This window comes from Cygnus atratus, chromosome 2 (genome assembly GCF_013377495.2).
Source record: "Cygnus atratus isolate AKBS03 ecotype Queensland, Australia chromosome 2, CAtr_DNAZoo_HiC_assembly, whole genome shotgun sequence".
Classification (NCBI taxonomy): Eukaryota; Metazoa; Chordata; class Aves; order Anseriformes; family Anatidae; genus Cygnus; species Cygnus atratus.
In genome coordinates, this window is record NC_066363.1 from 157,078,924 (window position 1) to 157,094,287 (window position 15,364).

The 15,364-nt window shown below is 39.2% G+C and overlaps 1 long non-coding RNA gene across 1 annotated transcript in view; it reads left to right on the forward strand.

Annotated features, from left to right (window-relative positions):
- LOC118255490 (uncharacterized) overlaps positions 1 to 14,770 on the forward strand; it is a 71,869-nt gene extending 57,099 nt beyond the window's left edge. The window contains exon 4 of the long non-coding RNA XR_007707761.1: positions 14,643 to 14,770. This is a non-coding gene — a long non-coding RNA (uncharacterized LOC118255490). The remainder of the gene's footprint in view (positions 1 to 14,642) is intronic.
- The last annotated feature ends 594 nt before the right edge of the window (positions 14,771 to 15,364 follow it).

The window sequence follows — 15,364 nt, forward strand, 5'->3', positions numbered from 1 at the left end:
AATAGCTGTTTCCCATCATATCCCTAAACTCTCTGTCTGCTAGCCATAGGAAAGCAAACACCATCAAATAGCAGGAAGGACAAGGCAGAAGCAGATGCCTTGCACTTTCTTGCTCTATTCCTGCTTTCCTTGATAAACTGGGAGAGATATGGGAGAACTAGAGGCTTCTTTAGAGGCTTCTCCTGGAGTCCTGCTTGTCACAGGTGTTTAAAGCCTCATGGGCACAAATCTCGCAGATTTTTACATTGTGAAGGAAGTGGAAAACTTCTCATTCTTGTGACTTTGTTTCCAAGTTAATTTCTTTTTTCCTCAAGAAAACAGCCACTGCCACAGAGGTTGGGCCGGTCTTCATCCCATCAAAGGTCTGTAGAGACCAGTTTATGAAGGCTAACCCAGGGTTTGATGACAAGTGAGCAGCACTCCCAGCTCAGGTGCCCACTGCAAACACTACAAGCATGCAGCAAGCTGCCCCCTCCATGCATCAGAGCTGTTTCTGTGCCTGCTTTTCATTCCCAAACCTGTACTGCTGCACTAAATCAGCCCTCAGAGATATGCAATATACATCTAAAATCAGTAGGAGTGGAGAAGGTGTGAGAGTGAGGGAGGAAGACTGGCTACTAGGGGCAGATAAATACATTTGCTCTCCTTAGCCTCAGTCAAATCCTTGTGCAAGTCTACTGAGGCTTCATGAACAGGTAAATCATACACAAACATGCCCTCATAAAAAAAGTAAAGAATTCAGCAATACTAATGAGCTGCTGTTCAAGATGGTTTGGTTTCTAAATGGACTATGTTAATGGTGTGGTGGGACACGCATCGACCACCACTGGGGAGAAGGAGGACCTTGAGCACAATATTGGTTTTTACTTCCAGAATGGATTTACCACTTGAAATTCACTGCACTCCTGCTTTTGAATCCCTCAGTTCAGGATCTAACCCAGTAAACCTGGCCAAAGAGAGAAAACCAAGTGATCTATACCATGGATCCCTAGACCCTTCTATACTATAGCATGGCTGTAAGAGACAGTGGAAGGAATATCATTATGGGAGGCATAAATAAAAGTAATTTATAATATTTAACATTTATATAGTTCATCACCCTCTGGCTGGCTGTTATCTTAGCCATTCCCTGGCACAAGAATTCCTCCATGTGCAGAAAATAGACAAGGAGCGTAATTTGTTCTGTTTAAAAGAAAACAACATGAAAAAAATTTGATCCTTATGCATAGGCTCTCACATGGACAGCAGAGAAAAATCTCCTCTCACAGCCTGCAGGCAACATCTTTCCCTGTATGAATGTGACATCTCAGCCACAAGTTCATGGTTGTGGAAGATAAAATTTAGTTGACCCAAGGGCTGAGTTATGGCCACCTGTCCAGGTTGTGGTGCTGGCAGTTGCCCTGCTCAGAATAGCTTATTGGATCCGTGCAATGCTCTCCACAGCACATGGATCTGCAGAAAATATCCTCTGTGGTCTCCTTCAGTTCCTGCATGGAGAAACTCCTTCCTCTGCTGGAAACCAGACATGTAAAATTGTTGTTGTGCAGATTCAGTGTTTTTTTTTTTTTAGTTGGCATAAAGGAGGTGAAGAAGAGTGTGAGAATGCTGTAGAATTATTAGGCTAGAAAAGATTTTGAGGGCTTATCTGGTCAAGCCGTTTCCTCAAGAGGGTATTGACTTGGATTGATACCATGGTAGTCTAGCCTTTTCTTACACATCTCTGTTAAAGGAAATACAGCTTCTCAGTTATGTTTTAATAATTTCTGTAGACTTTTGCTTTCTTTTTGTAAGTGTTTTTCAAAGTTAAACTCTTTAATGCTTTTGCATTCCTTTCTCAAAGAATCCATTAATTTACTTCCCTCCCTGAAATCCCTTTCCTTCTCTGTTTTTCCTGTATTGTTGCTTCTTCAGGAAAACAGGATTTGTGCCATGGCTACAAGTGGATTACATGGTTGCACAATGTGGACTTCTTTAAGAGCCTTGGATGTTTATTTGAAGATAAAATCAGACTAGAAAGCTCTTGTTTTTTTTTTTTTTTCTTTTTTTTTTTCTTTTTTCCCCCAATGTTTTTCAGGTCATTACATACATAAAAATTCATCTTCTAATCAGAGACTCTCATATGCCATTAGGTTAAGGGTGTGAAACAGCACCTGTGGGACTTTTAAACATTAGATAATTAATTCTCTATACGACTTCTGTTTTAAAATTTGAATTGTCTCTTTCTGCTAATGAAGAGTAGAAGACTTGTTGTACTTTTTTACTAGTGAAATCCCAGAAACCTGGCTAGAAATGCCACAGACATGAAGAGTACATGCACAGTACTTTGATACTCAGTGGGAATGTAAATAACAGCAAGAAATACTGGTATTTCTTTCTAGTTTCAAATAATCTTCCCTTCATGCTTGATTTTTCTCCAGAGCATAACAAAAGAACGGCCAATAGCCCACGAGCCCCGTTATGAAATTCTTAAGGGATGTCAGCATGAAATTCTGACTCTGGTGAATATCCCACAGCAGATATTTGGAAGGTAAACATTGCTCAGATATTTATGGCTTTATGTTTTGTATCAGCCTTATCTTGCCCTCTCTCCTAGTGTCTGTAGTGACTGATGATACCATTAAGGCCACTTGGATTGCAATTCTTGAATAGATACATGAAACACAGTATATCAGATCTCCAATTATTTTCTCTGCAAATGAACAGTATTTTTCAACCGTCCCCTCCTCGATATATTAATGGCCATCTGTGTTAGATGTTGTCCAGCTAGACTGCTATCACAATATTGTGTGAACCTCAAGCCCAACAAATCCCTGTGTATGCTGTTGGAAGTGGCCTATTATTGGTGCTTGCATCCCAGCCATGGGGTTTTCCAGCTTTCAGTTCTCTCTCTCCCATCCTGCTCCCAGCTGCGGGGGATAGCTGGTGAATGTATTCATTAGCTACTTCTAGAAGAAGGATGTGGGCAACCACAGTATTCAACAAAATGCAACAGGCCTGGCATGAGAAAAGCTATGTCTTTGGGTCTCCTCAAACCTCCTAGAAATCAGCATCCTGCAAATCTTGCAGCAGTGACAGACTCAATTCATTAGCAAATTAATATGTCTTTCACAGTGATAACAGGCCTTAATATCATTGCTGGAGAGCAACCACCATCTGGATGTGTGCTGACCCCTAGCATCTCTGAGGGATGTTGCTGCTGAGCAGGGCGGAGAAGTTGGTGTGCATGGAAATGACAAAAAAAAAAAAAAAGGTCAATTGTTGTCACTTAAACAGCTTCATTATGCTGGACAACAGGAGAAATCTGGGGTATCTCTACTCTTTTCACAAAGAGCAGGTATTGTGTTGTGATGAAAAATAAATAAAAAACATTAGCAGGGCAGAGCTGCAGAAAAGACTTTTTCAAAAGTATCTACAAAGTTGTTTTGAGTGGGAATTCAAAACCAACTTGGTGCCCTAGCTGAGTCTGAATTGAATTAATTCCTTGACCAGCAAATCAGTTGTGAGGTTGAGGGCTGTACATCCAGTACCTGACTTGTGGTTGGACTTCTGCAAGCAAATAGTTTCTTCAGGGATGAAAAATGCCCCTTGCAATTGCTTTCTCTCTGAGTGCAGACTGTGTATCAGGGTTAATTGAACCAAGTTCAGCTGCTAACTTGGTCTAATTGATTTTTCCAGAAGTTTCTGGGTAAACAGCTATCTATTCTCTGTCTGGAAAATCCTAACTCAGTGATGGACCTGCCATGGGGGGTGGTCACTTTTAAATTAGTGCTGTGTCTTTCTAGAAGTGCACAGGAGTTCTGCCTCCTGTTGTAGTAGACTAATTAACAGTGCCACATCCTGCTGCACATTTATTTAACATATCAGTAGCATAGACAATGACCTAGAAGATGCAGCTGCTAATAATTTCTGGGAAATGTCTGCAAGTCATATAGTATGTCCCCCGTTTTCTGTTTTGAGAATGGCTCCACTCCCATAAACCATTAATATCCTGATCTCTTCCATGGGTGGATACTTGGGTTTCTTTCTAGCGAGAAGCTAGTTTCCAGAATTGCCTTTGATTTGAATTTCCTTGCCTTCCTGATGTCTTGCAGTGCCTTTTCCACCAGCCCCTTCTGCCCATTGCTTCCTTGTAACACCCCATGGCACCCATGTGGAGTTGGTTTGTCAGATATCTGCATACTCTCCTACAACATGCTTGACTTTAAACCCGTGGCTGTCTGGAGTAATTTTCTATAGTAAAAATAGAATATGCTCTTGTGTGCAAAAACCAGTACTCAAGAAGAATGAAAGGTGGTTTCCTATCATTTGATCCTTCAGTATCAAAAATAGAAGTATTGCTAAAATCCAAATGAAGGCCAGGCTAAGTTAACACCAATACCAGTTTCTGAAACATAAATGAAAGATAGCTCCTTTTGCTGTCTGTTTTGACTGAAGAATGCAATTTTATTTGGAATTGTTTTACATAAATACTTTTAAAACTGTTTTCTTTGAAGTTGCTATCTTTTGAACTATGAAATATTCCTCTTCTCCATTTTTGGTTTTGTTCTTTCTCTTTGGTTCTTGTCCCTCTTCCCCCTCACTATCACTGTATTAAATCCCTCCTGCTTAGAACACTTTTTTAAAGTTTTCACTTTCTGCTTGAAATGCAAGAAGGTTCAGGAAAACTTAAAAATAGAATTGTTTACACATACTAATATTTCATAAAATGTTCAGGAAAGAAGTTTTAAAACTGTTAGACAGAAGTTGGGTTTACATTTTCAACAAAAGTATAACTTTTTATGAAATCTAACTCCAATGAACTTTAATTATAACATTTCATATTTTAATCAATACTCAGGCTGACTGAAAATGTAGGCACAATGAGGTCTCTTTAACTGACATATCCCAAAATAGTTTTATCTATAAAAATTTGATGACATGGACTAAAGAACAAGTTGTTCAGTTCTTGGAAGTGGTTTTTACTTAAATGTGGCTTCTTTATTTTCTTTCACTGTAGAAAGAGCACATATTTTTTAAAATTAATAAAAATAACATAAAAAGACCATGTAGTGAGCTTGACAATAAGTGGTATTCAGGTTTTAGAATTAATTCAAAGCATATATTCTCCTGTGATTATCTCAGTGGCAATACTTCTGATCTGCTTATGATGATTTGTTGTGCAAGCATTAACATGTAAGATATGAGCAACTTAGCAACCCCCCACCCAAAAAACAAAGAACAAAAAAAGCCAAGTGCTGTATCTGGGGTGCATGGGGTGCGAATACAGAGATGGTGGTGTGGAGAAGCCTGTTGTGCTCAGTCCTACTGGGACTTCACCACGTACAGCATGTGCAGTGCTGACATCTCAGTGTCAGAATGATGCTGCTGCATTTCAATAAGGTGAAACATGAACAATGATGGAAGCTGGATTTCTCTGCTTTCAGAGAGAAGCAGGGGAGAGCTGTGGTCACTAATTAGATGTTCAACCACTGAATAGGTGTGCGTGTTTTCCTTATGAATGCAAATACCTACTGGGTTTAAAGCCTTGGCAGAAGAATTAACAGAGGCACCTGGTGGTTTCTGCCTAGACTGTAGGTGATCTGAGCCCAGTGCTGTCTTTTTGCATTGTTTTTGCATCACCAAGTACAAAGGCAATCACCACTGAAAATATAATTGTTAGTATTAATGAATCTGCATATGCACTATTTCTCCGTTTCTCTTTAAAATCTGCAGAGGTATTTAAATAGTAGTGAATCTTAAATTGCATCCTTTTAATATGTATCTAGCTAAACTTCTAAAAGTGGCTGTCTGTAAACCTAAAAACCAGACTGATCACAATGAGCCACACCAAAATTTCCATTTAGTAAATATGCAAATCAGAAAGTTCTGTACAATTCTATTAAAACATGATGTATTAACTGAGAACGTACTGTTGGTTATTATGAGAAGGGGATTTAATTTACGCAAACTTTTTAATGGTGACTTTGCATATTCTGGGGTGAATATTTGAAATGGGGATGGGTGGTATGCTTGTGTAATCAGCCAGCTTATCTTTAACGTCTCATCCCATTTCCATTTTGAAAATCTTTAATGGAGAAGCAAGGCATGTTTAATTGATTGCCATTAAAATCTTCAAAGGAATTGGCAAGATGAAAGTTGTTTCTAATTACTGCATTATGATGTAAGCTTAATGATACACCACTTCTCCAAATTGATTTTATTAGAATTTAAGATGAGGAATTAATTGAGTCGCTGTATTGATCCATTTTATTTTTCCACCATTTAACATGTCCAGTGAAAAAAAACCTATTGAGCCGCGGAATAGTAATGAGGACTTGAGAAAGAAAGTCGAAGTGAAGATGGATTGGACAATAAAAATAACTTCTAAAAACCATAATGTGATGGCAGAATATAGTTGCAGAGACCAATTTATCTGTAGGTTAATTAGGGTAAATTAAGGCTAATTCTTTTGTTATTTAACTTTTATTTCTTTGTCTCGCTTCATTCTACCTGCTTATACTAGAATAACTGCTTGTCCTGGAAAAGGAATATTCTTTAAGTCTCCTTCCAGTTCTGTTATATTTCTCATTGAAGATCTCTTCAGAATTACTCCCCAAAATAATAATAATAATAAGTTCCATATATATATTCATTCTTACCTTAAAATCTTCTTGCAAGTATATTAGATTGCTTTCCAGGTTTTATTCTCTTAGAACAGATTCCTGTTTTCCCCCTTATATATCAATGCTTGACAAGTTTTTAGAGTACGACTCACATGCTCCATTTTTCTCATGTATGTTCTTCTCAGGTAAGGGCAACAAACATGCTCTGATTGGGTTCATTTTAATAAACTGCTGATCGCCAACTGAACTGTAAGAACTAGCTACATAGATTTTTTTTTTTTTTTGTACAAAAGCTGTACAACTATACATTGACACATCAACTCCGCGAGTGTGGTTTAAGGCAACACGTTGAGTCCTTCAATGAAGGTGACTCATACCCACCAGATCTGTTGTGGGGAAATAAGCAGCAATTTGGTGATATAGAATCACAGAATCACAGAATCGTTAAGGATGGAAAAGCCCTCCAAGATCATCTGGTCCAACCATCCCCTTACTACCAATGTGACCCACTAAACCATGTCCCTAATCACCACCTAATCACCTGAACACCCCCAGGGATGGTGACAAACACATCAATTTATTTTAAATTCATAGTGGTTTTCTGTGTTGTACTGTGGCTGTATATAATGCCACAGAATCACTGAATGGGTGAGGTTGCCACCTACCTCTGGACATCCTGTAGTCCAACCCACTGCTCAAGAAGGGCCACTGCAGCAGATTGTCCAGACAGGCTTTGAATATCTCCAGGGATGGAGACTCCAGAACCTCCCTGGGCAACGTGTATGATCTCTAGGGCAAAGACCATCTTTGCATCCTGTGCTTGCAAAATGCAGTAAACAGGGTCTCATTCTATGTTTAGAGCAAAGGGCATGGTTTCACCTCATTCTTCTTCACCAATCCGGCAAAGAGAACATTTCCTCTCATTTCTCCCTTAAATAAAACTTGCCAAATTTGAGTGAAATGTTCTGAGGATAAATTGGTTCTCAAGGAGTTCATTGCTGCAGCTGGCACTTAAGGATTGCTGTTTTGACTGTGTTGCTTGTGTTGGGTGAATTAATTGTTATATTGGAGATTTCAGAGATCACGCTGAAGCCATCTCCATCTTTCATACTGATAAAGCAAACTGGAATATTCTGTGTATATAAAGAGATTCTAATGTAATTTAATACATGATTTATAATTGTATTTTAAGCTCTAATAAAATTTAGAGGAAACCATGTCTCTTTAAACCTTGAAATTGTAAATTCAAAGCTGAGATCTGCTAATACTTAAAGCTGTAACACAGATCAGAAAAGCAATGAGGATGGACGTACTAGACATGTTAATTATAACCACACCTGCTTTATCCTTGGTATTTCTATCTCTTCATCAACACTGCTGTCTTTCATTTGAAGTCAGAAATCCCCAGATCAATGATGTTCTCATCTCCTCTACAGGGAGAAGGAAAATAGTAATGAAATATTTTAATGGTCACCTCAACAGAAAAATTAACAGTCCTGAAGTAATAATCCTTTCTTAATTTGGAAAAACTCTTTGGCAAAGGGAGAATGGTGCCAACTTTCTAGCCATGTGGGGCTCCAGGAGATAATTTGTCTCTTTTGTCCCTAAATAATTTACACATTTTACAGAATGAATCTATTCACAGTAATATAGCAGGTAATTATCAAAGCTCTATCTCATTAGCTTCTTTGTTAAAACACATAATAGCCTTTTATTCTAAATAACCAGCTCTAGTGGTCGTGACACCTCACACATTTATTAACAAGTGACATCAGAATGGCGTAACTGAGAAAGTGGTTGCAGAGACTGAATGGAGGTAATGAGCTCCTAGAGGATCAGAGACATTTTTGGAAGGTCAGAAATTGCCCATTTCTCAAGTTCAAGCATTTGAACAAAGTTAGTAGCATTTGGAATATTGTACTATAGGAGAAAAGAGTGTGTTCAATAAAAGTCCGACAAGGGAAAAAAAGTAAACAGCAAATATCTCAAAATTTGGCTTTTTTTCTTTAAATTCACTTTTCAGTTAAGGTGCCACTTGTAAAACCAAATAATGATATTGAGTTTTAAATTAAATGTTAATTACAGACATCCCCAGTGACAAAACAGACCTCAGATGCAGCCAGAAAACAGTCATTAATTAAGGAGTGATGGCTTGGTAGTATAACTAGGTAAACGTTAAAAAGCCTTCTCAGTGGTAAATATCAAAATCCTTCTGGTTTGTATGTTCCAGAAATACGGTCTGAGCTCCCAAATGCACAGATACCTGCCTCACCAAAGAGACGCTGAACAGCTGCTGAATGAACAGAAGTATTACTTGATTGCTTGAAATTAAAGGGAAAATTTAAAACTATGAATCTTTATAAACGTAAACTCTAACTATGTCTCATTTACTCACCCTCTGGCTAAGCAAGGAAATGTGATGAAGCACACAGAGCAAAATAGCAGAGTTTTGTGGCTTTTTTTTTTTTTTTTTCAAATTGCAACCAATTTTGGAAACAGAAGTGCTAAGGTACAACAAGCCAACTTCTGTTCTTACCGCTGCCATCAGAGTGGTTCCAAAGAGTGTTTATCAATGTGTTGATAGGTACTTTATATATATAAATATCTATATACACATATAAATGATTATGATTATCCCCATCTAAACTACAGTGCAAACAAGAAATGCTCCAGGATAAACACGTGGAAGGTTATCAGAAACCTTCCCTAAGCTCCTTGTAGTGGGACAGCAACACCACACAACTGTTATGTTCCTTACCTTGCCGTGCACACGCACACACACACACACACACTCACAAATCTCTATGAATTGCTTCTAAAAATACTCGTGAGGCCAGGAACAGAACAACCTCTTTTTGGAAGTGTAATAGCTTTCATGGGTTATATAATCAAACAGTGGAAACCAAATAGTATTTTATGAGTTCTTGAATAATTTGCTGTAATTTATTTTGCCACTAAACATTGGACCAAAGGATGGTGCTAAGTGCAAGCTAATGGATTTACCAGGGAATGAGAACAAAGTAAGTAAGTTTTGTGAAGGATCACTTAGGGTCTTCAGTGTTTTTGTTTGTTTGTTCATTTTTATTTCTGTTTTCTTCTCTGTCCCACTCTTATGTGTTTTTAGCACTCTGCAGAGCAAATAAGGCTGCATCACTGCTCTTGAAATTGGTACATGTTTGCTTATGGAGCAGAGCAAAGGGATTATTATGCACTGGCAGCTTCTATCAGTCTTGCAAAATTGACCTCAGTCTGTTAGCTCTGATCATATCTGAGAAAGTGCATGCATTAATCTTTGCCCATCTGACTGAATCCTTCCCATAATTAGCTGTCGCTGTCAAAGCAGGGGTGGCAAAGCCAGAATATTTAAGTGGGGTTTGTGTGTTGCCACATACCTGAGACAAGATTCCTTGCACCTAACTTCAGCTTTTAGGCATCATTCCGAATCTAATTATCCAAGTTCCCTCAACAATGAGTTGGAAAAAAGGATAGGAGAGTCTTCAGAGAATGACACGTGGCATCCTAAAAAAAGTGTCCAAGAATTACCTTTTTCTGCAACTTTGTCACCAGTGACACTTCAGAAAACCTGATCAGCAAATTAGAAGAAATGCCCAAGTATGAGATGGTAAACAAGTTGAAATGAATCACTCTTCAAGTGATTGTGACTTGGATAGGGTAGAGTACTATAATTAGTTGGCTGTAATTTCATAGAATCATAGAATGGTTTGGGTTGGAAGGGACCTTAAATATCATCTAACTGCCATAGGCAGGGACGCCACCCACTAGATCATGTTGGCCAAGGCCCCATCCAGCCGGACCTTGAACACCTCCAGGGATGGGGCATCCACAGCTTCTCTGGGCAGCCTGTGCCAGTGCCTCACTACCTTCTGAGTGAAGAATTTCCTCCTAACCTCTAATCTAAATCTCCCCTCTTTTAGTTTAAGACCATTCCCCCCTGTCCTATCATTATCTACCCAAGAAAAAAGTCCCTCTCCATCCTTCTTATAAGCCCCCTTTAGGCATTGAAAGGCTGCAATGAGGTCTCCCTGGAGCTTTCTCTTCTGTAGGCCGAACTTCCCCAGCTTTCTCAGCCTTTCTCCATAGAGGGTTGCTCCTGCCCTCTGATCATCTTTGTGGCCCTCCTCTGGCCCTGCTCTAACAGGTCCACATCCTTCTTGTGCTGGGGGCACCAGTTTGATCCATCTTACATGTATTCCAGCAGCAGAAGAGGGCAGGATGTCTAAAATGGCTTCCTACATTATCCGTCTTCCTCTCTCCTGTCATGATCCTTGGCCCTTGCTATTCATGGCACCCCTGCCATGGGAAGAAGTGCTGAAGTAATTTCTAGAGACCTTTGATCACGTCTTTCTGCCAACATCTCTCCAGAGAAAGCTGGAAGCATTGGGAATTCAGCACAAGAACAGCGTAATAGTGATTACGGCTTTTCCTCAGGATGCTTAATATTCCTATTATCTCGTATGCATACATATTTAAATGTTACATGCTTCCTTTTAGGAATAGACTGCTAGTGGCTTGAAGTACCCATAAAACTGCTGGAAAGTGACAGTGCCAATTAATCTGTTGACAGATTTGTTGTTTAAATATTAACAGAACATTAAGCAAATTTTGGCTGCTGCACTGAGAGCCTTTCAGAGTGCCTTCGTCTAAAATGCTGAGCATTTCCAGATTTTTGAAAATGTCCCAGACACTGCAGGGTGGGAAGGATATCATAAATTTTCGGTCCCTTTTTCCCCACAGCTGCTAAACACACCATAAATATCATCTACCCCTGTAAGAAAGAAAAGATTTGTAGAAGTCTCATGCAGATTTTAAACCCCTTATGGCAATAACCTATCGAGCTGTGAGTTTGGGCAGGGAATATCAGGGAAGGGCTTTGCCTCTGACTGCCTCACCTAGGAAGGAGAATAAGAAATAAAGAAAGGGTGCTTAGTTTATCAGTCTGCTCAAGTGGTTACACAGAAAATCCTGGAAAACCCTCTGCAGAGGAAGGTAATTTTGATGCAGGATCAAGAAGGGTTGTGCCATTGTATGACTCAGGATGGCCAAGACAGATTTGCTTCCTCAGTGCTCATGGGTGCTGTGAGGTGGAAGCAGGAGGCTGATGGAAGCCAGGGCACAAGCCAGAACTAGCCAAGTCTTTAAACAAAGGCATGGGGCACACAAAATACACATAGACTTTTTTGTTTTTGATTTCCCTAGCCAAATACATACACATTGAGAAGGCCTGGAGTGCACAGAGACTTATAGACTTTGTGAACTTGAGCATCAAATGAAGAGGGCATCAACGTGACAGTAAAGATGCCTCCTGCTCTGCAGTTTCAGTCCGATACTTTTCCCATTTCCTTTTTCCATCAAGCATATTTGTGGTCCTAAACAGTTTCTTGTTGCCATTTCACCCTTTTACCTCTTTTATTCCAATGGGTTTCATTTCTCAGATCCCATCCATCACACTTCAGTTCAGTCTTGTATTGTTGCTGGCAGGTTCCAATTTCATTTCTATTATTTTAACATGTTACATAATACTCTGAACATAGCCTGTTGACTCCTTCTAGCTGTACATACTTTTTATTTAATGAAGGCTGTAATAAAGACTTCTTCAAAGATTCCAAAGCATCCTAACTGTAAACTTACTGCCCTTCAGCTATTAAAATAACAGCTTATTGACTTTTGCATGGCTACACGTTCACTCCTAAGTATTCATTCAATTTAGTTGCATACTGCAATTCTTTCCATCGAGCTTTGAGTATATAAGGTAGAGGGAAAATTATTTCTTTTGTGGTAATTAAAGATGAAGACTCAGAAAAGCCAGGTTGATAGCAAGAATCTGCTCTGGGATTTGAAATTTTCTGACTTTATAAGGGTCTGTCTTAAGGACAGGGGCTGTGAGCTCTCCCTGTCTGTAATGTTGTTTACAGGAATCGGCATGGACAAAACTTCAGTGTTGTTCCATAGATTGTTTCTTGTGCCTGCTCCTGATATTTGAGCTGCAGCATTTTTATTTATTTACTTATTTATTCTTTTCAGTAAGAGGCATAGAATAAGCATTGCCACAAAAGAAAAGGTGAATACAGTTGGAAGTGAAGTCACAGATGCCAGGTGCCTCATGCCACAGTCAGGAGGGAGCACTCAGGTCTCCTGGGCCCCTGTTCCTTGCACTGTATACACATTTCCCATTATCTCCAAATTCCATTTGTTTCACTTTCTTTAAAAATAAATCATAGGATCTGGTTTTTGATTTGGAAAGAAATGAAAAGGGAGTAGATAGCCAGAGAGGAAAGGCTCACTAAAACAAGAAAATGTATAGGTTTCTGTGGAATAAAAGCCAATTTGCCTCCAAAAAAATCCTTAATAAGATATTGATTACAACTTTTCTTAGGAGATTACTATTGAGTCCTGGACAGCTTCAGTAAATAATAGTAAAAATCAAAAATTCTCAAGCTTTAGTTTCACAGTAAGTGGTGATAATTACAGTCTGAAGTAGTTTAAGCAGATTAATAACTTCTCTTAGGGAAATATAAGCCATGGGGATGACTTATGTTCCTCCCTAAGGAGACAAGATTTGGACGTGACATAAAACTTCATGTAATTTCCTTATTTTTTTTTTTTTAATGTTTACCCATGTTTTTATGTTATGTTCATTTGGTTTCACTGTGCTCCGATCTGTTGCTGCAAAGGGAAGAGCTGTAACAGTGACAGCTCGGACAAGCTGTGCTCAAACACACGGCGGGCCCTTCGATGTGAAGGTTGGGGTTCAAAATACCTCTGATTATTTTGACTCACATGCTTTCAGTTTTTAGGGGAAGATGCAATCCTGATAAAGTGTCTGTGGGAACAAAATGCAAAGTAAAATCAAAAGCAGTGTTTGCTTTGTTAATGCACACATGTGACTGGCAGGGTCCAATTTTTCTGTGAAGAGTGCTTAGATGACTATAAATGACTATTACAGGTGACAAACACAGCTGTCTTGTGCCATTTGAGATTCCTGTGAGTATCTTTCTTGGCCTTCAGGTACTTCTGCAGCAGGGTTTGCACCATCAGTAGGTTTTCTGCCATAGCTGTCAGTTTTGTGCATGTATCTCAGACACTGAAGTGCCTCAGCTGGCGCTGAATGCTTGCTTGTAGGCACTTGAACTGTACCCTGTAGCAAAGCTGCAAATGGGAAAAGTGAAGTTGTGTGAGTTAATCCCAAAGGCTTTTTGCTGGACTACAATGGTGAGAGTGAGGACACAGGGAGTGTTTACTGGAGGTCAGACCTTGCACATCCAAGGTGTGTCTGTTTACTTAGTGCAGAGGCAATTTGAAGGCTGCTACAGCTCCAGGTACTCCAGGTATGTCAGAGAAGCAAGAGATGCCACATTTAAAGGCAGCTATGACTAGAGGTCTTTGGACTCCTGGATGTTGACATGGACCTGTCTATTGCAGTCTGGGCAGCACTACATGACACTTGTCCTACCTGCCTAAGTAACGAGTACACAAAGTTTGTTATTGAGCTGAGTTTTATGTTTCTGGAAAGAAGGTGAAGCAAACAATAGAAGGATATAAGCAACAGCAGCTACTTAGGGGAAAAACAAGCAAAGAAACACACTAGGGTCCTCACCACTGATGTTTAGGAGGACTCAGATGCCTACTCTTGTGCACATAAATGCCATCCAGTCTGGGTGAAGTTAGCTCTTGTCCTAAAGACCATAGCCATGTGCCTTACTAAGCACGCATCTCTTATGTGGTTCACCTCGTATTTCTGTTGTTCATAATAAGTGCAATCAGTGGTAGTATTGCATGACTTCCACTGCCAGGAATATACCCAAGAAGGGTGATGCACTTGGTTTTGAGGGTTGGGATTTGAGATTCTTGCTGTACTTGTGCTTAGCAAACAATATACCCCTAATCTTTAGTCTACGTGTGGCAAGTGCAGAACTTGCTAAATATGTTAACAGGCATTAAAGTTCTTATCATGACCTTACAAAACTGTCTTTTGTATATCTAATAAAGTTATCTTTTACTTCTACTTCATTTTTCTTCTAGGTCAGTGGTACAAAATTCTCACTATATGAAGGGAGAACTTGGCAAGTATTTTCTGAGCCTTTTGTGGAAAAAGAGTGCTATACCACATACTAATAGCCTCACCCAGAATGAATATTTAAAGAACAAAAGCAAAAACGGAAAAACAGGGATATTGTGCCAGAAAAAAAAAAATCAAAGTGAGTATATATATATATATATATTTTTTTTTTTCCCCAAGTTATTGCACTAAGGAAGAGCCTTTCTCTTTTCATCAAGGGTATCTTGCTACCCCATTTTTCTGCAGGGACACAGAGACCAGTCACATGAGTACTACAGTGAAATACTGTTTTGAAATATTGTTATCTCTGCATGGAAATCTGCCATTTTTTTTTTTCCATATGTATTTTTGCCATTTTTGTAGTGCCAAGAGCAGTTAAGAAATATGAGGCAAGAATAATGAACCATATCTTTTGCAAACAGTGTTGTGATTGGGGCCTTGGCATTTGCCTACGCAATAGACCCCAATGTGCTTTGCACAGACACTTCTGATAGTGGCACCCTGTGGCTACACTATCATGGCTGGAAACCAGTGCCACTGGGAGAAAACAGGATCCTTAGAACAAAGTTTTGGATTAATTAGAAGCTCTATAGTAAGCCAAACAACAAAAAGAGGTGAATCTTTATCCAGCGCAAACACCTGAAAAAGCTCTGTGTGATACTACTTGTAGCTAATCATCAAACAA